This window comes from Bubalus bubalis, chromosome 18 (assembly GCF_019923935.1).
Source record: "Bubalus bubalis isolate 160015118507 breed Murrah chromosome 18, NDDB_SH_1, whole genome shotgun sequence".
In the NCBI taxonomy this organism is placed as follows: Eukaryota; Metazoa; Chordata; class Mammalia; order Artiodactyla; family Bovidae; genus Bubalus; species Bubalus bubalis.
Window position 1 is genome coordinate 31,932,139 of NC_059174.1, and position 27,866 is coordinate 31,960,004.

Genomic DNA, 27,866 nt, shown 5'->3' on the forward strand with positions numbered 1-27,866 from the left:
AGAATATTTTGGACTTCATTTTTTATCTTATTTTTCTTTTGCTTTTCCTTCTAAAATGTAATTTGGCCCTCTGGTAGGTCAATAAACTATGCAAAATAATAGTTCTCTTTGTTGCTTTAATTTCCATTCTACTCATTCTCCCCATTTTTAATTCCCTTCCTCTGTTTTTGTTTTCTTACCAGAAATTTCTTAATTTCATCTTTACTCTTCTAGTATCTTTATATTTTAAATTAACTTAACCTTTGTATCTACAATTTTATCACTATGTTTAGATGCACACTAAATTATATATACTTTCTCTCTACTCAGAGTGTAATTTTAATTTAATTATGCAAATTTTTCTTCATTTCTGAAAAATAGCTCATCTTTTAATTTCCTCTATTCTGTTCTAGAACAATGGAATTATTTAGGAATTTCTCAGTCTCTTTTCTATGTGTCCTTAAATTCCATCTTGCCTAGCAGACTCTTTCTACTTTCTTTTCAGAAATTCTGTCCTCATCTGTGTGCAGTGTTGGTATTGTTTTTGTCTTTTATTTCAGTTACTCCCTCTGGCATTCATAGGCTTTTATTTGGGTTTCCATATCCTCCTATTGTTCTTTTGTAATTTCCGGTTCTACTTTTTGTCAATGTAAACTTTTCCTTCATTTCTCTGAAGACCTTGAACTTCACTGATTTTTAAATTATTTTATGTTGTTCTATGTTGTTGAAAGTAATTGAAATTACTTTCAGTTTTTTGAGGGACTTTTTTTTTCTAACTTAATTTTTTAAGTTTCTTTACATTGTGTGCTAGGTCTCTTCAGTTGTGTCTTTGCAACCCCATGGACTGTAGCCCACTAGGTTCCTCTGTCCATGGGATTCTCCAGGCAAGAATACTGGAGTGGGTTGCCATGCCCTTCTCCAGAGAATCTTCCTGACCCTGGGATTGAACCTGACTCTCTTTATAGTTTCTATATTGGCAGGCGGAGTCTTTACCACTAGCACCACCTGGGAAGCCCATTTTTTACATTAATATGATTTCATTTGACGGAGAAGGCAATGGCATCCGACTCCAGTACACTTGCTTGGAAAATCCCATGGACGGAGGAGCCTGGTAGGCTGCAGTCCATGGGGTCACTAAGAGTCAGATATGACTGAGCGACTTCACTTTCACTTTTCACTTTCATGCACTGGAGAAGGAAATGGCAACCCACTCCAGTGTTCTTGCCTGGAGAATCCCAGGGACGGGGGAGCCTGGTGGGCTGCTGTCTATGGGGTCGCACAGAGTCGGACACGACTGAAGCGACTTAGCAGCATCAGCAGCTTTCATTTGAAGTGGGCAGGATTATCATTACTGAGAATCAACTTTTTTTTTTCTCTCTCTCTCACTCCTCATTGTCTCCTAGGGGTTTGTCTTTACCTCCCTGCCTCCCTTCCCTAGTCTTTGAAGGTGGCCCTAACTTAAATAAATATATTTTATAATTATAGTTGATTTAAAATGTGTTATTTTCAGGTGTACAGCAGAGTGATTCAGTTTGTACATATTTTAGATGATAGTCACAATGGCCTGTGACCCTGCAAATTATATTTTCACTAAGTTCCACTTATACATCCTCCATTCTCTTGTTCTTTTCTACATAAGATAAACCAAAGCTACAGCAGATTTTAAACATCAACATCTGTTCATCATCAGATATGTGCACTTCTGTCCTCTGGTCTCAAGGCATAAATCTGCCTTCACTCTAGCCCCATGTGGGTCTCCTTGCTTGACAGGAGGCAACAGTCTCTACCATAAACATGTCTGAAATAGAAACCCCCTAGAACAACTTCAGTGAAGCTTGCTTACCCTCTTGCCTTTCTGTTCTAGCCTGCTCTGTGGAAATGTTAATTTTGTTCTTTGGTGCTTCGGTGTCGTTTCATACTTCTTCCGTATACTTTACATATAATCACTGTGATGTTTTTAGTGCAGGGTAGAGTGTGAGATGGAGAAGGCAATGGCACGCCACTCCAATACTCTTGCCTGGAAAATCCCATGGACGGAGAAGCCTGGTAGGCTGCAGTCCATGGGGTCGCGAAGAGTCGGACGCGACTGAGCGACTTCACTTTCACTTTCCACTTTCCTGCACTGGAGAAGGAAATGGCAACCCACTCCAGTGTTCTTGCCTGGAGAATCCCAGGGACGGGGGAGCCTGGTGGGCTGCCGTCTATGGGGTCACACAGAGTCGGACATGACTGATGTGACTTAGCAGTAGCAGCAGAGTGTGAGAAATACAAAATTTGAATTTATGATCTTTTCCTGACTACATGTATCAGTGATCTTTGAACACACTAGCCACATCATTAATTCCATTATTTTTTTTCTGTAAGTTTATCTCATAGTTGTTTTGTTTTATTTAAATATTTGATGGAACACTTTTTACATTATAAACAGTAAAACTGTCCTTGTCATATGTATTTTATTTTTCTGTATCTCATTTTATGTAAAGACATATGGCTTAGGTTTTTTCAGTGATTTCATTGTCAGATTTAACAGTTCAGACCTTTATGGTTTCTTGGTTTCATGATATGAATAGAAAAACTATTAGCAGAAGAAGAAAAAAGTCATCTGAAACTTTTCCCAATTTATTTTTTTGTTTAAATATCTAATGTCTCTGAAGTTTATTGTGATAAATGGAATGACATAAGGCTCTAACTCTCCCCATAAAAGCTCATACGTATATCAACATATGGAGAAGGCAATGGCACCCCACTCCAGTACCCTTGCCTGGAAAATCCCATGGACGCAGGAGCCTGGTAGGCTGCAGTCCATGGGGTCGCTAAGAGTCAGACACGACTGAGCGACTTCACTTTCACTCTTCACTTTCATGCATTGGAGAAGGAAATGGCAACCCACTCCAGTGTTCTTGCCTGGAGAATCCCAGGGATGGGGGAGTCTGGTAGGCTGCTGTCTATGGGGTCGCACAGAGTTGGACACAACTGAAACGACTTAGCAGAAGCAGCAGCAGCATATCAACATAATTTATGAATAATCCATATTTTACCTCTCTTCTTAAAGTGCCATTTTCTCACATACTAAGATCGCAAATATACTGGTTGTATTTCAGTCTTCATTATTTTCTATTGATCTGTTTGTGTCATTGCCATGCAGTTTTAATTGATACATTAACTATTTAGGTGATCTGGCACCCTCTTCTTATTCTCATCATCCTTTTTATTTCTGACTACTTCTAAGGCTTTGTCTTTTAGATTAAATCCTTAGATCTAGATTCATATTTTTAATATTTTCCCTCCAAACATTTTTTAGGAAATTTATCAGAATGTCATTTCATTTACATGTCAATGTGTCAATTTAAGATGAGTATTCTTTAAAAGATTATGCATTAAATGGTCATTAATGTCTCTCATTCCATAAAAATAAGATAAGAATGAATTCTTATCTCTGGATAAGAATTCTCTCTTATCCAGACAATTCTGGATAAGTTAGAAATTAATTAGTGATCTTTACCACTTTCTTTCTTGGTTTATATTTTTTAGCCAATTATTTGTGTATAAGGAAACCATTGAATTTTTCATTCATTTTTTAGTCAATAACATCCGTTCATTCTCTTATTTAGACTTTTTTTAATATTTAATTATTTTATAATTAAATATAAATTTCTGAATGATTATAAGTGTGCCTGCTATTTTCCAAAACATACCCCTCTTTTTCATTCTCTTTGCTAATTTTTGTCTTGTACTTTCAAAATAGTACTAAATTATGATGATTGTTATGAACAATCATATCGTTATATAGATATGACTGTAAAAGAGATGTTTCAATATTTCACAGTTAAGCATGAGACAGACCACTGATGTTTGAAATGTATTACATGCCTTCGTAATGCCTATTGAGATGGCTATATTGTGAATGATACTAATATCACATCATTCTTAGTTTTTAACTGAACTTCAGTTGGTTGCTGTGCATTACTCTATTATGATATTACTAAATTCAACATGCTAGCAGGTTACTTTTTGTTTGGTATTCACGAATGAGATCAGCATGTGTTTTTCTACTTTTGTGTTATTTTTGGCAGGGGTTGTTGTTTCAGAGAATATACCTTTAAAATGTTTCTGTTGCTCTATTTAGGCATTGCTTTATTTTTGAGAATGGCTTTATTTATAATGCAAAGATATGCAACTGGGACGTACTGATTTGATTTTATAGTGGTTCATGCAATGAAGTGAAGTGAGGTAGCTCAGTTGGTCCGACTCTTTGCGACCCCATAGACAGAGAAGGCAATGGCACCCCACTCCAGTACCCTTGCCTGGAAAATCCCATGGACGGAGGAGCCTGGTAGGCTGCAGTCCATGGGGTCGCGAAGAGTCGGACACGACTGAGCGACTTCACTTTCACTTTTCACTTTCCTACGTTAGAGAAGGAAATGGCAACCCATTCCAGTGTTCTTGCCTGGAGAATCCCAGGGACAGGGGAGCCTGGTGGGCTGCCGTCTATGGGGTCGCACAGAGTCGGACACGACTGAAGCGACTTAGCAGCAGCAGCAGCAGCAGACTGTAGCCTACCAGGCTCCTCTGTCCATGGGATTTTCCAGGCAATAGTCCTGGAGTGGATTGCCATTTCCTTCTCCAGGGGATCTTCCCCACCCAGGTCTCAAACCTGGGTCTCCTGCATTGTAGACAGATGCTTTACTGTCTGAGCCACTTAAATGTAGAATATGAGGAAAGAGGAATTTGCTGCACACCCAAAGTTTTATTCAATTATTCATTCAACAAATCAAGTATTTTTCATATCTCAGGCACTGTTTTAGGATCTGGGAATAAAATAAAGTGGTCTCTTCAGATAGGCAACATTCCTATTTTCATGAAATCAGGGACAAAAGTAGTAAACAGGTAGACTAATATCACTAGTATGAAGTGACTGTACTTATGCATTTAGAGCCATTAAGATAGGAAATTCACCATGTAAAATGAGTAAAAGACTAGAGGACACATTTATTGAGAGGCCCTCAGAGTTGATATTTAAGCTAATGTATACAAGACACAAAGTTAAATTACTGAGATGGTATTTTTATTGATATAAAAAGGACAAAGAGGATGCTTAAAATTATCTCTGTACAGTTTTTTGGCATTTCAATAAATTTTAAGTTCCTTTGGTGATAAATATAGGAAAGAAGGAGAGTGGTGGGGGGTGCCTATTTTCACGTATAAGACACAAAGAAACAAATGTTTCTGGTATTTATGCCAGACCTGTACGATGCAAAGAGCAGAATCCCTCAGAGTGATCCCCTTGGCAAAATTTACACATACTTCAAGAATGCATCTATGACTCAATATATTGAGAGACTTTTCTCTGAATATTACTCCCACAGATAGCTTAAGAGACACAAGAAATTCTGTCTCACTTCTTCATATTCATGCTGGGTTGGGAGCACACATTACCTGGACAGGAAACCCAATTCACCAAACTTGGCTCCATGACTAACTTTAGTTGTTTTCAAAAGTCAGGGGTGTTGTGCCTGAGCAGTAGTAGTTGACATAATTGTTCAGGCATCACTGTGTAAAACAGCATACTCTTTACCAATTTTCCCACTGCAGGAACCCAAAGAATGACTCACATAAGCTTCTGGGAATGTCCCGGTGAAGTCCCTTCTCCAAAAAAAAAAAAAAAAAATATATATATATATATATAAAATAATAATAATAAACAGTGATTCTACACTTCAGTTTCTTCACAAGAAGTTTATATTTTCTTGTTCATGTTTTAACAGTTAGTGCCTGCAAGATACCAAGAGTATCATTTGCTTCTCAGTTAATATGTGTTCGATGAATGAAATGTTTTTAATTCAGTGTTTAACAGCAACCAAAAATTTGTTGAGAAGTTTTTGCACCCTGAAGAGAGAACTATGTTTGGTTTACTACACAATTACCTAATGAATACATATTTATTCAAATTACAAATAAAGTGAGATAGAACTACACATAGGAAGTCGTGGTTGTTAACTATCTGTAGATTGTAGCTAGAATAATCGTGATGCATTCATTTGCTAGGAGGTGCATTGAAAGTGAGTCAACCAATATTTAAAGAACTGTTGTCAGGCTGTGTTCTAGGATTTCAGTATACAGCAATGAATAGAAAGGAGTCCTTGCCCTCAAGTAGCTTCCTTGTATTGCGGTGGTGTTACATTTTCTCTCCTCTTGTTCTCTACCACTGCTTATTCTCTGTCTCCTCACCATCTCATTCTGTTTCTCTGCCTGATGTTATTACTTCTCCTTTCAAAAATATATGGGAGGCTTCCAGGGACCTGGGTTGAAGCAAACTAAATATATAAACAATTGCAGCGATCTCATTTTCTTTGCCAGCGACTACTCAAAATTCAGTCTTTAACATGAGAAACATTTTCAACCAAATGACATTTATAATGGTTTTCCTATTGCTCCAGCCACTATCATTCGTCTGTGCTACTGCAGATTCTGCGGGCACAGGAACTGCTATTAAATAGACAATGTGTGCAAATCCTCAGAGTGAAATGAACGTTGCATATGCCATCTGTCTAAAAGTTCTGATAGGAGAGATTCTGATGACCTTCCTGCTTGAATAGGGTGTGAGGGCAAAGGGACAGTAGAGCTGAGATTTTCTGAGCAAGGCTGGCGGGAAGCCATGACTCCATTACTCCACAACTTTCCTCATGTGTGGTTTCCTGGGACCTGCTCTCATATTCCTATTCAGTTATAGGAATTATCATCAAGACGTACCCTCTTGTGACAGCTGGTTTACTGTGATACTTCTAATTTCTTCTTGTCTACTACACATGGGTTTCAGAAATACTAAATCCTCAATCTGATAATAAATTTTGTGGGTGAAGAGAATATTAGTAGAATAGTTCACCTGTCCTAAAACTAGTACTATTCTTACTTTAAACAAATACTTGAGTACCTACCATACACTGAGCATTGTGTTAATAGTTGAAATATCTTTATGGAACTTTTTATCAATAATTTATTTTTAAGGATTATTGAGGGGAACAACCCCAATTTCTTTGTATACTTTGTGTACCTCTTAGACAAAGGATATCTACTTTACCACACTTATTCACATATTGTACTCTTCCACACTCCATTTTTAATTGTTGTGAACTTGGAGTGTTTTAAAATTTATTTGCATGTTTATACTAGGGATTTGCATATGAAGGCAATCACTTTCAAATTATCACTCACCGTTACAGAAAACTACAATTCAAGAAGCATCCACACAGAGAGTATTTGGAAAGTACATCTGTTTTCAGTCTCTTCAAACTGTGTTTGACATTGCAAGTGTGGCTTCCTTAGATATGTGTTAGACTTAACTTGATATAGTGAACAGAACATTGGCCTGAGAGAAAGGTGTGTGATAATTTGATTTTCAGCCATCTAGGACTCCTCCATTAGTTTGCAGGCATCCTTAGGGAAGAGAAACTTCCTTATTAAAAGATATATGTCCCCAGAATATGTATGGTGCTCATAAACATTTGTTGAACTAAATTAAATTGAAGAAGAACGCTATAAATTTCACTGGGCACATCTCACTCACTGTTATAAAATCAGAGAGCTGTCCTCAATGACCAGAGACACATTTATTCCATTGCCTTCCTGTCCAAATGCACTACTAGTCTCTTAAACACAGACCTAAAGTTAAAGTGATTCTGAACATAATTATAAATGGTCATTCATTTGCTTCCTAAGCTAATGCATAACATGTAATTATGTGTAGGAGATTTAATAACACAATTGCATCCTATTCAACTTGAGTTTTCAGTATTTAATTTGTTCGCATTTTATTTGAGTTGCCTTGCCCATGCTCTTTCACCAGTGTTTTGGAGATGTCATGAAAGCTAAGACAACAGAAACTTAATCTGAGGGGTTTAGAAGTAAAATTAGAATGAAATCCAATGCAGATGTAAGTTATTTCAGGCTTGGAGAACACAGACTTTGTTTTGCTGATTTTTTATCCCTTTGATACCCTTATAACCCTTTGGTGATATTTTACAAGTTCTTTATGGTAGGGCATACTCAGGGAAAAGTCATCTATTTATGCAAATAATCTTTTCAAGACAAATTGATTTCCTCCCATTGTCTGACATGCTCACAAAGGCAGCCTGGTATCGGAAGCCAGCCATTAAAGTTATTGGGCTCAGATTCAAATTACAATTTGAAAAAAATATGAAGCAATATAACTAACCTTTTTTCATAGTAACAGAAGACATTTTTAAAAAATTTTAAAAAAGGAAAATCTCGAACTCAACATATTAACAAACTCTTAACTGTTCAGGTTGAATTCAACTTCAGGTTAATTGCACTTTTGAATGCATGTCTGATTATGAGAGATGCAAATTAGACTTTTGTATCGTTCTGACTTTTGTACCTGGGGAGGATTCTGTTTGGATAAAAGAATCTTCAGTTTGATTTTAACTTTTTAGAACTGTTCTGAAGCATCAGAATTGCTAGGTTTGTGTGTACACTGCTTAATATGCAGGCAGGAAACAGCAGGAAATGATTGCTTAATGCTCTGTCTTTAAATTATAGTCTTTATAAAGCTGCTTCATTGAACTGGTATATTTTTTTATCATTTTATTAGACAAATTGGCTTACATTGAAAATGCATGGTATATTAAGTGCACAGAGCTAAAATACTCAACTAGGGTTTGTACAATGATTATGAATATCACAGTATCTAATTTAAACTGCTGCCATTATAAGTAAATCATTGAAATACCCAAACAACTCCTGTTTATTATTCAAATTGTTATTTTTCTGTGCACTTCCCAAATTATTTATTCATTTAATAACCAGACCTTCTAAGCCTATGTATATTTTTATGAACAATCATAAAATGTTGCTTTTGTGATACACAGAGCCAAAAATGTATTTCAAGGTTACTGCCTCTCAACAGCTAGTAGATCTTAATTACTAGTTGTGTGAAACAATGTCTTCTATAGGCTAGTTTTATTCCCCCAAAATTACCCTGTATGTATTCAGTGATTCAGTCTTCTAACCAAATGTTCTTATAGAAAGATGTAAAATAGTTTTTATGAGCATTACATAGGCAGAAACTGATCTATCTTTGCAGAAGTTCTCTGTGATGAATAAAGCTTCTGTGTAGGGAGAGTGAGCTATGGTAATTTGTGTTTATTACACAAAAGTTATTCCATGGATTATATTTGGTTTTACTTACCAAATGTGGATTAATTATCTACTAATAGCCAAGCACTCTTGTGACCACATATATAATCTCATTCAAGTCTCAAAACTACTCGGTGAGAAAGATATCTTTATTTCCAACTAGAGCCACATGGTTTATGATTAAAAGGAGCATCTGCTTTGAGGTCATATACACATAATTTTAACCTAGTTTTATCACTTATTTTCCATATAACTTTGGAGGTTGTAGCCAACTTTCACTGACTTGCAGATTCTTATTTGTAAAATGATGAGAATGTTACTGGTCAGGGTGTTGGAAGGATAATTCTAAATAAAATGGTTGAGGAAATGTAGAGCATTTGGAAGTATTTGTCATATTTAGGGGGAGCTTCATAGGTGGCACTAGTGGTAAAGAACCTGACTGCCAAGGCAGTAAACATAAGAGATGTGGGTTCAATCCCTGGGTTGGGAAGATCCCCTGAAGGAGGTCATGGCAACCCACTCTAGTATTCTTGCCCAGAGAATCCCATGAAGAGAGGAGCTTGGCAGGCTACAGTCCATATGGTCACAAAGAGTTGGACACGACTGAACTGACTTAGCATGCACAGACATTTTATGCAGGACTTTATCCAGAAATACCAGTTTCTTCTCCTGCTTCTCCCTTCCCAGGCCAGGGATTCTAAATTAGATGGTGACTTGTCCCAAACCACACAACTCATGAGTGATAAACCTACAACTACAACTTTTTATTCCAAGCTCAGTGCTCTGTTCAGTGAAATCAAGAGCTTGCATAAATTAAGATTATGTGGTCTTTTATTTCAACATTTTACATTTAAATACCCTGTATCCATTTATCCTTTATTGAGATGGCAATGCCAATGAATTGATAACTTTCAATAGAAATGCACTTCTTAGAAAATAAAGGAAATTCCTATCTACCCACCTATCTCGCTATTCTATCAGTAGGAAACAGTGTTGGAATAAAATAATCCCACTCATTGATAGTACATGTTTTGCATTGTTGATACAGTAATGTCTTCAAATTTATGAGATTCTTATTACCATAGAGTTTGAAAGTTATGGCCAACCTAGACAGTATATTAAAAAGCAGAGACATTACTTTGTCAACAAAGATCCGTCTAGTCAAGGCTATGGTTTATCCAGTGGTCATGTATGGATGTGAGAGTTGGACTATAAAGAAAGCTGAACACCAAAGAATTGATGCTTTTGAACTGTAGTGTTGGAGAAGACTCTTGAGAATCTCTTGGACAGCGAGGAGATCCAACCAGTCCTTCCTAAAGGAGACCAGTCCTGGGTGTTCATTGGAAGGACTCATGCTAATGCTGAAACTCCAATACTTTGGCCACCTCATGCGAAGAGTTGACTCATTGGAAAAGACCCTGATGCTGGGAAAGATTGAGGGCAGGAGGATAAGGGGACAACAGAGGATGAGATGGTTGGATGGCATCACCGACTCAATGGACATGGGTTTGGGTGGACTCCAGGAGTTGGTGATGGACAGGGAGGCCTGTTGTGCTGTGGTTCATGGTGTTGCAAAAAGTCAGACACGACTGAGTGACTGAACTGAACTGAACTGAACTTACACTCTCATTGGGGTGGTAGTGTTTAATCAAATAACACAGACACAAATGATAATCCAAAGTTGTACTGGATAAATTTCATAAGTAGAAATATTTCACAGATGATGAATACATTCATTTCAGTTCAGTCGCTCAGTCGTGTCTGACTCTTTGCGACCCCATGAATTGCAGTGCGCCAGGCTTCCCTGTCCATCACCAACTCCCGGAGTTCACTGAGACTCACATCCATCGAGTCAGTGATGCCATCCAACCATCTCATCCTCTGTTGTCCCCTTCTCCTCCTGCCCCCAATCCCTCCCAGCATCAGAGTCTTTTCCAATGAGTCAACTCTTCGCATGAGGTGGCCAAGGTACTGGACTTTCAGCTTTAGCATCATTCCTTCCAAAGAACACCCAGGGCTGATCTCCTTCAGAATGGACTGGTTGGACCTCCTCAAAGTCCAAGGGACTCTCAAGAGTCTTCTCCAACACCACAGTTGAAAAGCATCAATTCTTCAGCGCTCAGCCTTCTTCACAGTCCAACTCTCACATCCATACGTGACCACAGGAAAAACCATAGCCTTGACTAGATGGACCTTTGTTGGCAAAGTAGTGTGTATATATATATATATATATATATATATATATATATACACACACACACACTAAGGACTGATCTGGACTGGGAATCAGGAAAGACTTCTCTTCTTCTGGAAGAAAATTTTAAAGTGGTTTTGAAAGATAAGTAAGAATCACATATATTAGAAAAGAAACTAATAAAAACAGAACTGAATGAAGGCTGGCATGATGGGAGTTGAAAGAGCAGGAATACATAGTTGTGTGATGAGGACAGGGCAAGAGGGATGAACAGCATCAGAACTCATGGGACCTCATGAAGCCTGACAAGAGTTCAGTATTTATCCTAAAATTATTTAATAAGCATAAGAAAATGAGTTGAAACCAAGGTGGTGACTTCATTAGATGTTTAATTTTTTTTTTCTTTATTTCTTTCTTTTTCATGTTCTGGCTATTCTGTAGAGAAGAGTCTAGGAGGTGTATATAAGAAAGCCAGTTTGGAACTTGGTGAAATAGGCAAGACACTAAAAGTCAGCAGCTGATATAGGTGATGAAAGTTTTTGCTCATGGAAATGAGTGAACAGATCTGAGAGCCTTCTAAGATGTTCTAAGGAAAATCAAAGCAGTAATGTATTTTGGTTACCTTCTTTATCTAATTAACTTTCAATTATATCTCCCGTTGGAAATCACAGTAAATTGCTCACTTGACTTTTGTACCTTAATAAATTCAGTCTTAGGATAACTGAAGTGTTTACCATGGTTATGTATATTAGCAAAAATGTGCGGAAGACTTAAATATGAAAAAATGCAGGTATATGCACATAATTATATGGCATGGCGACACTGAAATATTTTTCAAATTGATATGATGACATGAAAAATGTGCAGGTTATATTCTTAAGTGCATAAAAAATTTGTGAAGAAAAAAACACTTTAAATACAATCTCTCTCCAATTTTCTAGCTCTCCTCCCAACACACACACACCCATATAATTAGGAGAAAAAAAAAAAACCAGACGTGTATACCAATATTGTGTTGGTAGATTACTGGGGAGTGGTGGGATATAGATTTTTGCATCACAATTTTCTCCTTGTCTATATTTTTCACGTTAGACATTGAATATATACTACCTTTCAAAGTAAGTAAATGATGCAATGAGTTATGTGTTAATTGTTTAGAAGACTGTTCAGCTAAGACAAGAATAAAGAACATTTGTGTTCTTACTACATATGCCACTTTGGCCCTACAAATGTCTTTAAATAATACAGGCTAATATCCTATCCCTCTTTAGACACCTAAGAGTTGATAAGATTATTTTTGCCTAAGCTTCAAATCAGAGAAGGCAATGGCACCCCACTCCAGTACTCTTGCCTGGAAAATCCTATGGACAGAGGAGCCTGGTAGCCTGCAGTCCATGGGGTCGCTAAGAGTTGGACACGACTGAGCGACTTCACTTTCACTTTTCCCTTTCATGCACTGGAGAAGGAAATGACAACCCACTCCAGTGTTCTTGCCTGGAGAATCCCAGGGATGGGGGAGCCTCGTGGGCCGCTGTCTGTGGGGTCGCACAGAGTCGGACACGACTGAAGTGACTTAGCAGCAGGAGCAAGCTTCAAATATTTGATGATGAAAATCAGTTGATTATTGAAGGGTGCTCCTACAGAGCCCAAAAAGTAAATCAGAAATGAAAAGTGAACATCAAAGTTTTTCTTGCTCAGTTAATTATTAATATAACACCAGGTACCTGCAACTTATTTGGAAAACATTTTAGAACATTAAGTGTAACTGAATGAGAATATACAGTCATTTCCTATATACTTAGATATGTAATTATTGGACAATTTTCAGGCAGCATTAGCTTATGCTTTGGATCACCTACATTTTTACAGTTGAAAATACAAGTCTATCAATGCCTAAAGTCAAGCCATTCATCTTCATTATTGTCAGCATTGTTCCATTATTTTGATGCATGAAGGTGCCATGCCCCTGGCTAGTGTGAGAAACCTCCATGCATGAATATCAGATCCCAGAGCTTCAATTCTCATTGCATAATAGCATTCTTACCCTTGAACCAATTTAATATCCATTTTACCAGGCTAAAAAGGAAAGTATGAGAAGCCATATTTTCCTGTTATTTTAAATAACCCTAAATACATGAGCTCTGAGTAAACAATACTTTTTATGCATGTACTATACAACTTTTTATACTTTTCAAAGTATTTCTCCACTCACTAATTAAACCTAATTTTAAAAGCATATATGTTGTAGAAATCACCATGTTTAATGCTGGGGATGCAATGAGGAATCATGGTTTGAAAAACTTTTAGGAATTAATGTCCATGAGAGAGAGAAAAAAAAATCATTATCTACTCTAATTTTACAGATGAAAAAATTAGAGATCCGGAGGACTTTCCTGACCAGCCCAAAGACACACATAAAAATAAGTTATCCTTCATGTTCTATGTCACCTCTTCCATCTCACGTCTTAACCACATATTGACTTAATGTATTATCATCCATTAGCACTGTATAACCTTGCTCATCAGAGAACAGTAAAAACTCGAACTGGGACATTAAAATTCAGGAGGAAAGAAGTACCATTCTGTTATAAAACTCCCGCTAATTTACCTGATGGCCACACAAAAACAAGGTCTGTTTGTTTTTTTGTTTGTTTGTTTGTTTTTTGGACAGTGAAGAAGAATAATGGTGATTTGGTAAAATGCAAAGTTTTCAAAGTATAAATTCAGTGGATGATGTAATAGCAGTGCCTCATAGAGTTTAGGATATGTGTATCCTGGGACATTAACAGGATCTCAAGGTAAAAAGGTTGAAAGCCACTGTGTTATTGAATTTATTACATGGTTTCAGAGAAATTGATTCTTATTTCTGTGTCCACTCAGTCCATTATAGATAGCATACTTATTACCACCACTCCCCCATATCTAACACAGCTCTGACTTGTGGCAGGAATGTACAAATGTCTGATGAATTCAAGAAAGAGGAAGAACAAATGAGGGAGAAAATGGAAAGGAAAAACTATGATTCAAACAATGTTTTGTCAGCTTGGGAAATGAATGAAGACTAGAAAGTCCTCAACCTGCAGTCCATTTTCTTGGTGACCTGAGTGCACTCCTTTAGCATCTCACATTTATCATGTTGTCTGTCCCAGCTGCTGGAAATAGAAGGGGACACTTCTCACTGCCCAGTGCTCCCCCAAAGAAAGGAGCACAACTACAAGAGCACTGCAGTCTGGGACATCTGGCACGAACACTAAATAGTGATGTGCGTGCACTAAGTTGCTTCAGTCATGTCCGACTCTCTGTGACCCTATGGACTGTAGCCCGCCGGGCTCCCCTGGCCACAGAATTCTCCAGGCAAGAATATTGGAGTGGGTTGCTATGCCCTTTTCCAGGGGATCTTCTGGATCCAGGGATTAAACCCGTGTCTCTTATGTCTCCTGCATTGGCAGGCAGGTTCTTAATACCACTATCGCCACCTGGGAAACCCCTAAATAGTGGTAAAGAGTGGGTAATCCACTTCTGAGGGTTGGTAATGGGAACATGAAAGGATAAGGAAAAAAAACCGAAATTGTTTTATTGATTTTGAAAATCTACCATTGAACTGAAAATATATCTCAAACAGAAAAAAAAAAATCCATATATAGGATTCATACTAGAGATGTTAAAGAATCTTCTTTTGGAAAACAACCAGTTCAGAATTGGGCCCAGCCCAGCTCTTGGTGCTGTGGAAATTTGTGATTCAGCTATTTTTTCCTTGAGAGTCCTAGATTTCTCCGTTTATCATTCATTGTGCTTGTATATAAAATCATACACTCTGTGAAGATTACTAAATCAGTTATTTGTTTTAACACCTCTATCTATTTCTCTCTGTCTCTCATTAATTATTGAAATAATCCATGTAAAATATTAGATCAGTGCTTGTCAACAGGAAGTTCTTGATACTTTTAGTAGTTCATTCAACATATATTCAATAAACTAATATTACATTGTTTGAGGATGTTGAAAATAAAAATATAATTGCAACATGTTCTCTGGCATTGAGGAAGACACTCTGGCTATATTTGAATTTCAAAGATCTTTCCATATACAAATTTTTATGGTTCTAATAATTTTAAGAGAATGAGAAATGTTAAAGATATCTTTTAAAACTTGGCATGAATTTGTTTCCAGGTAGGAAAATTGGTATCAAATCAATTTGACAATATGATTAATCACTTAAAACTGATATTTGACTGATGAAATTCACTAATTACATTGCAGAATAGAATAAGAAACCTCAAGTTACTTCAAAAGTAACATACCATTTACAATTTGCCACTAATATCCCACCACAGGCCCAAGTCCAACACTTCTCTCCTAGATGTCTTATCATGTGTCCTACTGAGCTTAGCACTTTCTTAAATATTCCATATCCACTATTTATTTAAAAATATATTTATTCTTCTTTCCCATTTAGAAAAAAATATAAATAACCAGTACTAAACCAAAATGTTTCCAATCCTAGGACACTATCTTATATTTCCCCCAAAAAATGACACACTCTGATCTCCCACAATAATGTCTACCCATTTAATTTCAAATATGTATTTATACATCCTATTCATCCTTTAAGCTAGTGAAATTTTTAATGGTGATAATGATTCTTACAAACTTCCATGATATACTACTTAAACATGCTGAACGCAATTCTAAATTTTCTCTTTCTCCTGTATAGATGCACACAAACACATATATGTGCATGTACATATACATCATCCATCCACATGTATATGGAATACGTAATATATGTGTATATATACATATATATCTATTTTACAAATAATTATATAGTCACACACACATATATGGCTAATTAGGCACGGTCATGAATATTCATGCAATATAGATAATTGTATATATGGATAACCATACCTGCTGCTGCTGCTGCTAAGTCGCTTCAGTCGTGTCCCACTCTGTATGACCCCATAGACGACAGCCCACCAGGCTTCCCCATCCCTGGGATTCTCCAGGCAAGAACACTGGAGTGGGTTGCCATTTCCTTCTCCAATGCATGAAAGTGAAAACCTAGACATATACAAATATAGATATATAATTAAATAGAGTGTCAGTTAAATAATATAAATAAAATCACCTCTATTCTGTAATGAAGAACTAAGGCTAAATTATTTAAAATATTTAAATGAGGAACTAAACACTAAATTATTTAAAAGAGATAGTAATTAATTTCTTCTTAGTCACAATGGTAGAGGAAATGGCCATGCCAGGTGATAAATTCAGGCTTCTGACTCTCATAGTGTTCATTGTTGAGTCATCAGCATCTAACACTGTCTGACCTAGACTAAAATAATCAATACCTATATGCTGAATGAATATTATTATGTGAATTTTTATATTCCATAGGTCCAATTTCATGTGACAGGATTGTAATAAAATGGTTTGCTTGTGAATTGCTTTAGTATAGATTTCCACTGAAAATAATTTAGAGGTAACTTATATTTAATTGGTTTCAGTGCTGTTTCCAGATAAAGTCAAGGCATTTATGCTCCAGTAGTCTCCTGTACACACTAATATTTCAGTATTGAAATACTATTTTCATGCTCTATGTCAATAACTTATTTCCACCATTTATTCCTGATCATATAGTAAATTTCCTCAAAAATGTGGCTTTTGTGAATCCAAGGACTCCTTTGATTTCTATTTCAGAAATCTCACCATATTCCTCACCCCCCTACCCTTCCATATCTTTTTACTCATCTCTAATTAAGTAGATGACAATCCTGTAAGCCAACTTGGTGGAGTGACCCAACTTTCTCTCAGGTCATACTAGGTCTCTGGTAAAATTTTTGTAAGCACAAAATATAGTCCATTTTCTGAGTATCTAGTCATGCTTAAATACAGATTTTTGTTCTCTTACCTTCGTATGATCCATTGACTCTGTACCAAGGATAGTGTGAATCCATCTGGAATATTTTTCTTATTCAGACTGTGCTCAAAAAACTACAACTCCCAGAGTGCACCGTCACCATTCTCAGTGAATTCATGTCTCAGACACATCCTACCTTTCCCTTCACATTTCAGAAATCAACAGGGACATGTATAAAAAATGAGGTGCTTGTCCTGGAGAGCAAATCCTGCACATTGGGCAGTGGTTTCCTTTCTCAAATTAGAAATTTTTAAGTTTCTAGGTTTTAAGTATACAGTGGAGTACGTACAAATCTTTAACCATTTTGCTTCTTGAGTCCATTACGATCTCTCAAGGCCTTATTTAGTAATTTGTTGATTAGAAAATTGTTGTAGTGGTTGGTAATCTTAACTTCTGGTATGGGTTCATGCACATTTGTTCATCTGTATCACATGGATATTTCAGGAGAAGGTGAGCAGACATCACTCCGGCATCATTAATTTTTACTTGTTTTAATCTGGATGATCTAAACTTTTCTTCTCTACCATTCTTTCTTTATGATGTTGTATAATAGTTTCATGAAATTATCTTCTTGCATCCTACCAAAAGTGAAGAACATATTCCTCAAATATTATTTGGTTCCCAGTATATCAATTATAAAGTTATACCTGTCTTCAGAGTGTCAATTTCCTTTTCTCTTATTTTCATTCAGATTTTGTTTGTTAGGTTTCATCCTTTGATTTACTCCTGTTGAATGAAAAGAGATACAGCTAGATGAATAATTTTTTATCAATAGACATAGGATGCAGATTGCCTGTTTTTTTGCTTGCTGTTGGGATCTGGGGAGAAAACTTCAGCCCCACACTCTGGCTGATACACTGAACTTGTAATATCTACTTCACATCATAGTTTATTTGCAAGTACTGCATATTCTTTAGGCAATAAGGAACTACTAATCTCATCAAAGTCTCTATTTCTTTCATAAGGTTGGTTGAATATTAAAGGATCTGACAAAATGTAGAGAGAAGAACTTTACTGTTCATAGTTTTATTTTTGTTTAATCTGCATTGTCTTTGCAATGTACAGAAAACCATTTCACATTTAAGGATAGGCTGCTGTCAGCTGTGTATATAGTATTATGTTCTAAAGTTTGTTGGCTTTTTTCCCCAGAATTTTCTCAAGTATTTTTTGAGAAGGTTGAAGAGGTCTTTTCAGAATCTTCTACAAGATTCAACCTTAAACCGGTAGTCTTCAGAAATAGTTTTAAGTTCATAAACTATCCTATTGCCTAATAGGGAAAAACGTAAATATCCTAATGTCTCTTTTGAACTATCTGATATTTTGATAATGTAATTCATGAGAATGTTTGGCCTCTCAGTCATTCTCATTATCTTTGTTTTAACCAGCATTTCGTTCTATCTAATCATCTCACCCAGAAATTAAGACCTAACTGATGATAGAAAAGAAATTGAGAAGTTATTGAATTGTGTTGGTTTGACTAACAAGGCTTATATATAATTGCCAATATATCTCATTCAAATGTGTTAGCTGGCTGATTTTGGAAATCAGTAATTTTGTTAAATTGGGTCTTTACATTTAGGCATAAAATATACTTCTATAATTTATAAAAAAAAATGTTTTAAAGTTTACCAAACTTTTGTAATTTAGAAAGTAACTAATGGATTCAGGTTTGCAATTATGAGAGCCAAGACATGAGGAAATATGTCTGGAGCACACACAAACCAAAAACCAACAGATAGGCATACAACCATAACCTCATTCAAGCATAAACTGTTAAATATCTCTATCTTCCAAATTACTTGAAAATATTCCCTCTGTCTCTTAATATGTGGAAGGATATGAAAGATCTTTATTCATTCATGTAGTTAAAAAATAGTAAATCCCAGACAAAATAAAAACTATATACAGGACTGCTGAAGTGTGATGCTGCTGCTGCTAAGTCACTTCAGTCATGTCCGACTCTGTGCAACCCCATAGACGGCACCCCACCAGGCTCCCCCGTCCCTGGGATTCTCCAGGCAAGAACACTGGAGCGGGTTACCATTTCCTTCTCCAATGCATGAAAGTGAAAAGTGAAAGTGAAGTCACTCTTAGCGACCCCATGGACTGCACCCTACCAGGCTCCTCCATCCATGGGATTTTCCAGGCGAAAGTACTGGAGTGGGGTGCCATTGCCTTCTCCACTGAAGTGTGATAGAGAGGAAAAAAAAACTTTGAAGGCATAAATTCTAGAGAGACTAAACCATCCGAGGTAAGAAGAGAGCTATGCACTTTCCATTCCTGAGAATAAGCTCCTAGTCTAGGTGAGGCAAGAAGCGCCTGCCATAGACAGAAAGACTCTACAAGGACAAAAGGAATCAGATGAGAGTTGTCAGGCACTGACACCGACAGCTCTGGGTTAGTAGGATAGCCTGGTATCTGGGTATTCCAAACGTAAATACAAAATATCTGACCTTCGGATTCTAGTAAGATAGACGAATGCATCTTTTTCTCTATGTCTTCCACTGAATGTAAACAAAGACCTCTGTATTGTATGCAAAACAAGTATTAAAATATTCTGTAATGTGGAAAGAATACACACAGGCAAGGGATTTTAAGCCTTAAGGGATGATATGGTGGTGGCTTTTATTTTTGCCTCATAATCCCTGGAACGAGGCTTAAGATCTGAGTATCCTGGACATGACAGTGCACAGACCTGACCCCACCCCATTCCCGTGAAAATAAAAAGAAAGAAAAAAGATCCAATAAAAACTCATTCCTTCTAGCCAATGGCCCAGGAAAGGGACAAACTAGCAGTAGAGAAAAGTTAACTGGCTTACTGCTACAATCTAACATCACACACAGACACACACACACCACTGTGGGTCTGCCTCCACCCTCCCCCAACAAAGTGGAAAGCCTAGACTTCCCTTTTGCTAAACTGAAAGACAAGACGTTACCCCAGCCCTTCTGCTGGTAGTGACAGGGAAGTGTCTGCAGGTAGTGACGGGAAGGCTGAGAACGTTGCCTGCATTTCCATCTCTGTCTAGTGATAATGATACACCTCTGCAGTCATTGGAGATGGTGTGGGGGCCTAGACTTCCACAGTGATAGTAATGAGGAGCCCCTGTCTCCCAGCTGGGGTGGTATCAGAGGAGGCCTAGTGGAGGGTCAGGGCATTCATCACTGTCCAGTGGTAATGAGGCCATGTCCCTCCTCTGCTCTAGATCATCTGAGTCCAAAGGGGACATTACTAAAACATACATGGGGACATATTTTTAACCCTATAATTTCATGTGTTTTCCATTAACACAACCTTTATCATATATACATTTTATTTAGTATTTATTTCTGTATTATTTCATTATAGTTCATCATGCTAAAGAAACATAATGTATTTATCCATTTGCCCACTGTTGAAGTTAGTTTATATCAACATTTTAAGCTTCATTTTTAAAAATAATCTTTCAGTGAACATATCTGTGTCTAAGTATCTATAAGTGGTGTGTGCGTGTGTGTGTGTGTGTGTGTGTGTATAGTAGGGATTTGATTGGAATTTATAGTTCTAGATTGGAAATGATGAACAAAGGGAAAAAAAAGCAATACAGTTTTCCTTAACATGATCGTGAATGGTAGGCAAATCCTGACTGGAACCCGATGAAATGATTTCCCTAATTTTAATTACAGGATTTTATTCAGAGGGTTCTACTTAAGACACTTTAGCTTTCAGTCACCACAGACTAGAAATCTTCATTTGAATGAAATATTAGTTTCCAGCAAATTTTCCAATTTTTTTTTGTTAAACTCCAGCCTTTCTCAGATAGACATGTTCACAAAAATCCCCCATTTTTAAGAAGGCTTATATATCAGCTCACATGCATAGAAATATGTTCAGAATATCAAGGGGACCTCAACTACAATATTTTTGCAAGTCCTTGGACAAAAAGAGAATCAAATTCCCAAGTCTAAGATACAAGTAATACCAGTTATTCCAACTGTATCTGTCACTTTATTTCTCAAAATTCTGAGGGAAATATTATATTATTTAGAATACAACTTTTTATCCAAGTTTACTATGGTTCTCTAAATATATGTATAGCCACCTAAACTGACAATCTTTAATTACTTGACATTAAAAAATAGGTATTCAGATGTTCTATATTCCTAATATTTCATAAAAATGTGTAAGTGTAAGGACTGACTTTACCTGAGAAGATTTAATATAAAGTAGGAAAAAAAAAAGAGTTCCCTATGGTCCCTTTGAAATTATTTAAAAGTAAAAACACTGAAAGGTTCAAAATAGATATGCACACACAATTTACAAGCATGCATTTTAGGGAATGTGAAAGCTAGATTGAAATTATGGAAATGAAAGAACAAAATACCAGTTTCCAGGGGATATGAAGCAAGACAAATTGCAAAGGAAAATATGAATAACCAAGTCAGGCAGAAACTAAGGGAAAGGCAAGAGCTATGAGTTAATAATTACTTTGGGTACAATATCCGAAGATTATTATTTCATTTCTGCTCAAGGTCAGAGTAGCATATAATGGGCCCTGTTTGTATTTGACCATCCACAAAATTAAGTAGCAAGTTTCATAACAACATTTTCAAGTGCTTTGGAATTTCAAGGGTTTAAATTATTTATTTTTGTACTTCTTTATTGTTACATATACTTTGGTGCACAAAAGCCATCATGAATTAAATTCTCATTAAAACTCATCATAAATGCAAATTCTAAATAATTGTCAGAGAGGGAAAGTTATGTAATAATTTGAAAAGAAAGGGAAATATTTATAACAGATATTTAGATTGAGGATAGATGTTTCACTTGAATACAGACTAGGACTTTGACCTTTTTAATAAAAAGCAGTATAGGAAACATAGTCAATATAAATGCTATGAAAATATTGGTAATCATAATTTGTCTGTAAGAACTTGAAAACCTGGAGAAATGTGAATAAGAGTGAGATGTAAAATATTGATATTCTAATTAAATTATGCATGCATGCAAATTGACTAGACAAAGGGAGGTTTATTATTGAAACTTGCTTTTGGATTTCCAGTTGGGGGTAGACTTTAAAATCTGCAGAGGTAGTACTGAAAAGATGAGGTAGCAAGCAGAATTTCTTAAGAAGATACTTTTCAAAGAATAAAAAAAAAACAATGGAAGGACATCATTGAGATGAAGACAGTGGTGTTGCTTTGTTGTGTTGTAAATAATGTATTTATCTGAAAAGCAAATAACACTGTTGAAAAATGTTTTAACAGGGAAGATAGTCATACAGTTACTTTTGGAAATACTAGGTCAGAAAATTTCATGCCTGTGGATATTTTAAACCTCCCTTGCCTATATATTATAATGCTCTAACACTTTCCATTTTCTTACTGGCACGTTGAGGGCCTTAAATAAGAAGGAAAAATTAGTAGGTGAGATACACTGAGGATAGTTTTTTGTTTTTGTTTTTTAATGAAGTTAGAGAAAAACTTGCAATTTCGTTGTCAATAACCTCATAAGTCTTCATAAATCATTAATTATTCTAGGATGTGAGTTGTGAAGACAATGGAAAGGTCTGAACTTAGAGTTATTAAGGTGGAAAGGCATAACCCACAGAAACACTGAGAGTCTATAAAACAGATTTGACCCCTAACATCTGGGATAAGCATAGTCTCTAAATTGGTATGCGGTAAGAACAGGGTGGGCATGAAAAGTAAAGCCATTGAAATAGAGACACATAAAATATTAATATCTGCTGCTGCTGCTGCTGCTGCTAAGTTGCTTCAGTCGTGTCCAACTCTGTGCGACCCCATAAACAGCAGCCAGCCAGGCTCCCCCGTCCCTGGGATTCTCCAGGCAAGAACACTGGAGTGGGTTGCCATTTCCTTCTCCAATGCATGAAAGGGAAAAGTGAAAGTGAAGTCGCTCAGTAGCGTCCGACTCTGCGACCCCATGGACTGCAGCCTACCAGGCTTCTCTGTCCATGGGATTTTCCAGGCAAGAATACCGGAGTAGGGTGCCATTGCCTTCTCTATATTAATATCTAGAGAATAAAATAAGAAAAAAACTGAATGTCCAGGTCTGGCCATACAGGAGTAACTTGAATTGGACTAACCTACCTTTGGAATTAACTGCACATGCTGGATACAATTCAATTTTAAAACAAACCTTCCTGACATGTTAGAGAACAACCACTGCAGGTAGGATTTGTGGGGCTGAAATCTTGGAGTAAAAACAATACTAGAACATAAGATCCACATTTACCCCATCTTTTCCCTGAGGTTTTATGCCAATTTGCAGCAAGGTAAAATGGAACCCAAAGAGAAAGCTCAGTTCTGCTGACTGAACCAACAGTAGGGTCCTGAATTGGCAGATGAACCGGGGTTAAAATAGCAAAATCCTTGACAGGAGAGAAAGAAAGAGAAAGAGGTGACATCAAAATTACGTGTATAATATTTTCCCAAGGAACTGGCCAGTTTTAGAGGTGCTCAAGGATTTCGCTTCTGGCTCAGATGGTAAAGAATCTGCCTGCAATGCAGGAGACCTGAGTTTGATCCCTGAGTCAGGAAGATCCCCTGGAAAAGGGAATGGCAACCCACTCCACTATTCTTGCCTGGAGAAACCCATGGACAAAGGAGCCTTGTGAGCTACAGTACATGGGGTTGCAAACAGTCAGACATGACTGAACGACAGACAAACAAACAAGCAAACAAACAAACAAAAAGAGGTGCTCAATTGGGCTTCCCTGATAACTCAGCTGTTAAAAAATCCACCTGCAATGCAGGAGACCCTGGTTTGGTTACTGGGTCGGGAAGATCTGCTGGAGAACGGGTAGGCTATCCACTCCAGTATTCCTGGACTTCCCTTGTGGCTCAGCTGGTAAAGAATCCACCTGCAATGTGGGAGACCTGGGTTCAATCCCTGGGTTGAGAAGATCCTCTGGAGAAAAGAGAGGCTACCCACTCCAGTATTCTGGCCTAGAGAATTCCACAGACTGTATTGTCCACGGGGTTGCAAAGAGTCAGAAATGCCTGAGTGACTTTCACTTTTACTTTTAAATGCAAGGAAAGAAAAATAAATAAAACAACATGTGGGAGCTTGAGGAACTGGGCAGAGATTTCATCAGTCATGTTGCTGAGACGATAAAGACTGGGATTCAAGCCTTCAAATGTGATACAACCAACCTGAGGAGTAAGAAGAAAACTGAAATAGACCAGCCTGAATGGAGCTGGAACCCACCCATGGCAGCATTGAAATATACCACCATTATTCTATCCACTGGCCAGAAAAGCAGATACTTTGGAGTAGATAGAAACCTATGATGTTCATCATTATATATATATATATATATATATATATAATGTTCAAAGGGTAATTTCATTTGCTATGTTGAAATAAAAGACAGGTAGGATGGGACTAGAGTGAGCAGAGAGTACTGTGTGGTGGCCACTATAAAATTCATGCATCTAAACGACATGCTTGGTACCATAATGGTGATGGTGAGGTCGAGGGAAATTGTTTGTTTCTGAAGCCAGAGCCAAAAAAGATTTCCTGCTGGGCTGTCTGTGGGATATAAGAGAAAAAAGGGGGTCAAGAAGGAATCCAAGTCTTTTGGCATTAGCAGCTGAAAGGCACGCCCACAACCAAGTTAAGAACCACTGCAGGTAAAGCAAGTTAGAGGAGAAAAATCAGAAGTTGTCTTTTGGGCATTTTATAATAAAAAATATTAAATGAAACAGGTGGTAAACTCAACCCATTTATCATTTATTTAAATGGATATCATTTAAAGGAAATGGATGGTAAACTCAACCATTTATCATTTATTTCAACATAAAAAGATGGAATACATTGATTGCTCTCATTTTGCCTTCCCTAACCATTCCCCTGAGCTATGTGAGAAGTGAATTTAATAGAATCAGTGATATTTACTGCTTTTTGAGCATAAATCTTCACTTGTTCAATTTCAAGTGAGTAGTGTGGTCCCTTACAATTACTTTTTTCCTCCAACCTGTTCAAATATTTGGCAGGAAAATGGCCTTATCAGGTCATCATAGAACCTTCACTATTGCTGAGCTAATAATGCATTTTTGGAAAACTCCATTTAAACGTTGCAGATGAAAATCTTTGCTACTCTCGATGTCACTTCCAAACACATTGGAAGATGAGCCACAGGGGAAGCCCATATGTTAGAAAGGCATGCTTCATTTAGCTATTGCAACATGATGGCTGAAGGGTGCTATAGATGGAGTTGCTCAGAAAAGATTACATCTCTTGGCTTCTGGCAAAGAAAAAAAAAGCATAAAAACGGCTGTTCTAAGGATGAAGAGCTTTATTGAAATTCAACAGAAACCTTACAGAAACTGTGAGCTTCTGACTCGTTATCAGGTACCTGCATTTGGGCATCCTGACACTCTGTAATTGAAATTCATTGCTCGACCTTTAGTCTATAAAAACGGTATGCTGTCATTAGCACTGACTGCTTGCTATATTCTCCTGTCACTCCTTAGGCCAGCTTAAACCATCTCAGATGAAATAGCCTATTTCATGTCAGACCTCAGAGTTTGCCACTATTAAAGTGGAAAGCTAAAGCAATGTTTAGCAAAGTGGTAAAGACTAATGCAGTATGATTGCTAGAGAAGTAGTCGTCTTTCATTTTTTCTTAAATTCCCTTAAAAATTAATGCTCTCATATGGTACCATCTCTATTACACTGCTCCTGTCAGAATGAAAATTATTACTTTTTTAATTGCATTTTAATTTAACCTGCTAATACCACACTGTCTACCTTACACTTTAAGAACTATTTGAATGTTAGTTCAGCAATGAGACAAGTTAATGTAAGAATTACAAGGTAATATTTCACATTCATGATGTGAAGAATTGAGGCAATTATGTGGATAATTCAGTTAGAAAAAAAAAAAGTGCCAGACTGGTATACTTTTTCTTTTTTATTTTTTTTTTAAATACTTAGGTATAAGAGGAAATCTTGGGTTTGGGAGACTCGTTGTGTTTATTCTGGTAATGACTGTATATATCACTTGGTGTCAAGGTTCTAGTCAGACAGTCAGAAAGAAGTTTGGTGTCCCCAGTCATTATATTATAAAGGGAATCACCTCATTAATTAAAGAAATAGAGGGAAATCACAACAATAATCCTCTTTGACCCACCTTCTAGAGTAACGGAAATGAAAACAAAAATAAACCAATGGGGCCTAATTAAACTTAAAAGTTTTTGCACAGCATTGTGTGTGTTAGTTGCTCAGTCATGCTCAACTCTTTGTGACCCCATGGTCTGTATTGCAGGCAGATTCTTTACCATCTGAGTCACCAGAGAAACCAAGGAAAACAATAAACAATATTAAAAGACCATCCTCAGAATGGGAGAACATAATTGAGAATGAAACAACTGACAGAAGATTAATCTCCAAAATATATAAGCAGCTCATGCAACTCAATATCAGAAAAACAAATAGTCCAATCAAAAAATGAGCAGAAGACCTAAATAGACATTTCTCCAAAGAAGATACAGATGGCCAATAAACACGTGAAAAGATGCTAAATATCACTAATTATTAGAGGAATGCAAATCAAAACTACAATGAGGCATCACCTTACACCTGTCAGAGTGACATCATCAAAAATTCCATAAACAAACAATAAATGTTGGAGAGGGTATGGAGAAAATGAAACACTCTTGCACTATTGATGGGAATTAAATTGATACAACCACTATGGAGAACAGTATGGAGATTCTTTTGAAAAAACTAGGAATAAAACTACCACATGGCCCAGAAATCCCACTACTGAGTACATACCCCGAGAAAACCATGAATGAAAAGACACATGTACCCTCAATGTTCATAGCAGCATTATATACAATAGCTAGGACATGGAAACAACCTAGATTTCCATCAACAGGTGAGTGGATAAAGAAGAAATAGTACACATATACAATGGAGTATCACTCAGCCATAGAAGAGAATGAATTTGAGTCAGTTCTAGTGAAATAGATGAACCTAGAGCCTGTTATAGAATGAAGTAAGTCAGAGAGACAAAAACAAATATCATATTTTTACACATATATGGAATCTAGATGAACCTATTTGCAGGGAAGGAAAGGAGACATAGATACACAGAACGGACTTGTGGACACAGTGGGGAAAGGAGAGAGTAGGACGAATGAAGAAAGTAGAATCGACATATATACACTGCGTGCGTGCATTGTAAGTCGCTTTAGTCATGTCCGACTCTGCGTGAGCCTATAGACTGTAGTCTGCTAGGCTTCTCTATCCATGGGATTCTCCAGTCAAGAACACTGGAGTGGGTTGCCATGCCCTCCTCCAGGGTATATCCCGACCCAGGGATCAAACCCGAGTCTTTTGCATCTTTGCACTGGCAGGCAGGTTCTCTACCACTAGCGTCACTTGGGAATCCGCATATATACACTTCCATGTGTTAAATAGATAGCTGGTAAGAAGTTGCTATATAACACAGGGAGCCAAGCCTGGTGTTCATGTAATAGCTGCCTCAACGTTTGTGAAGCTAGTGTTAGAATTTCCAGTTGAAATGGAATCTTGAGACATGCCCAGTCTCATCCATCTAGCAATTAATGGAGCTTGGATGGAAACCTGCTACTGCTAAG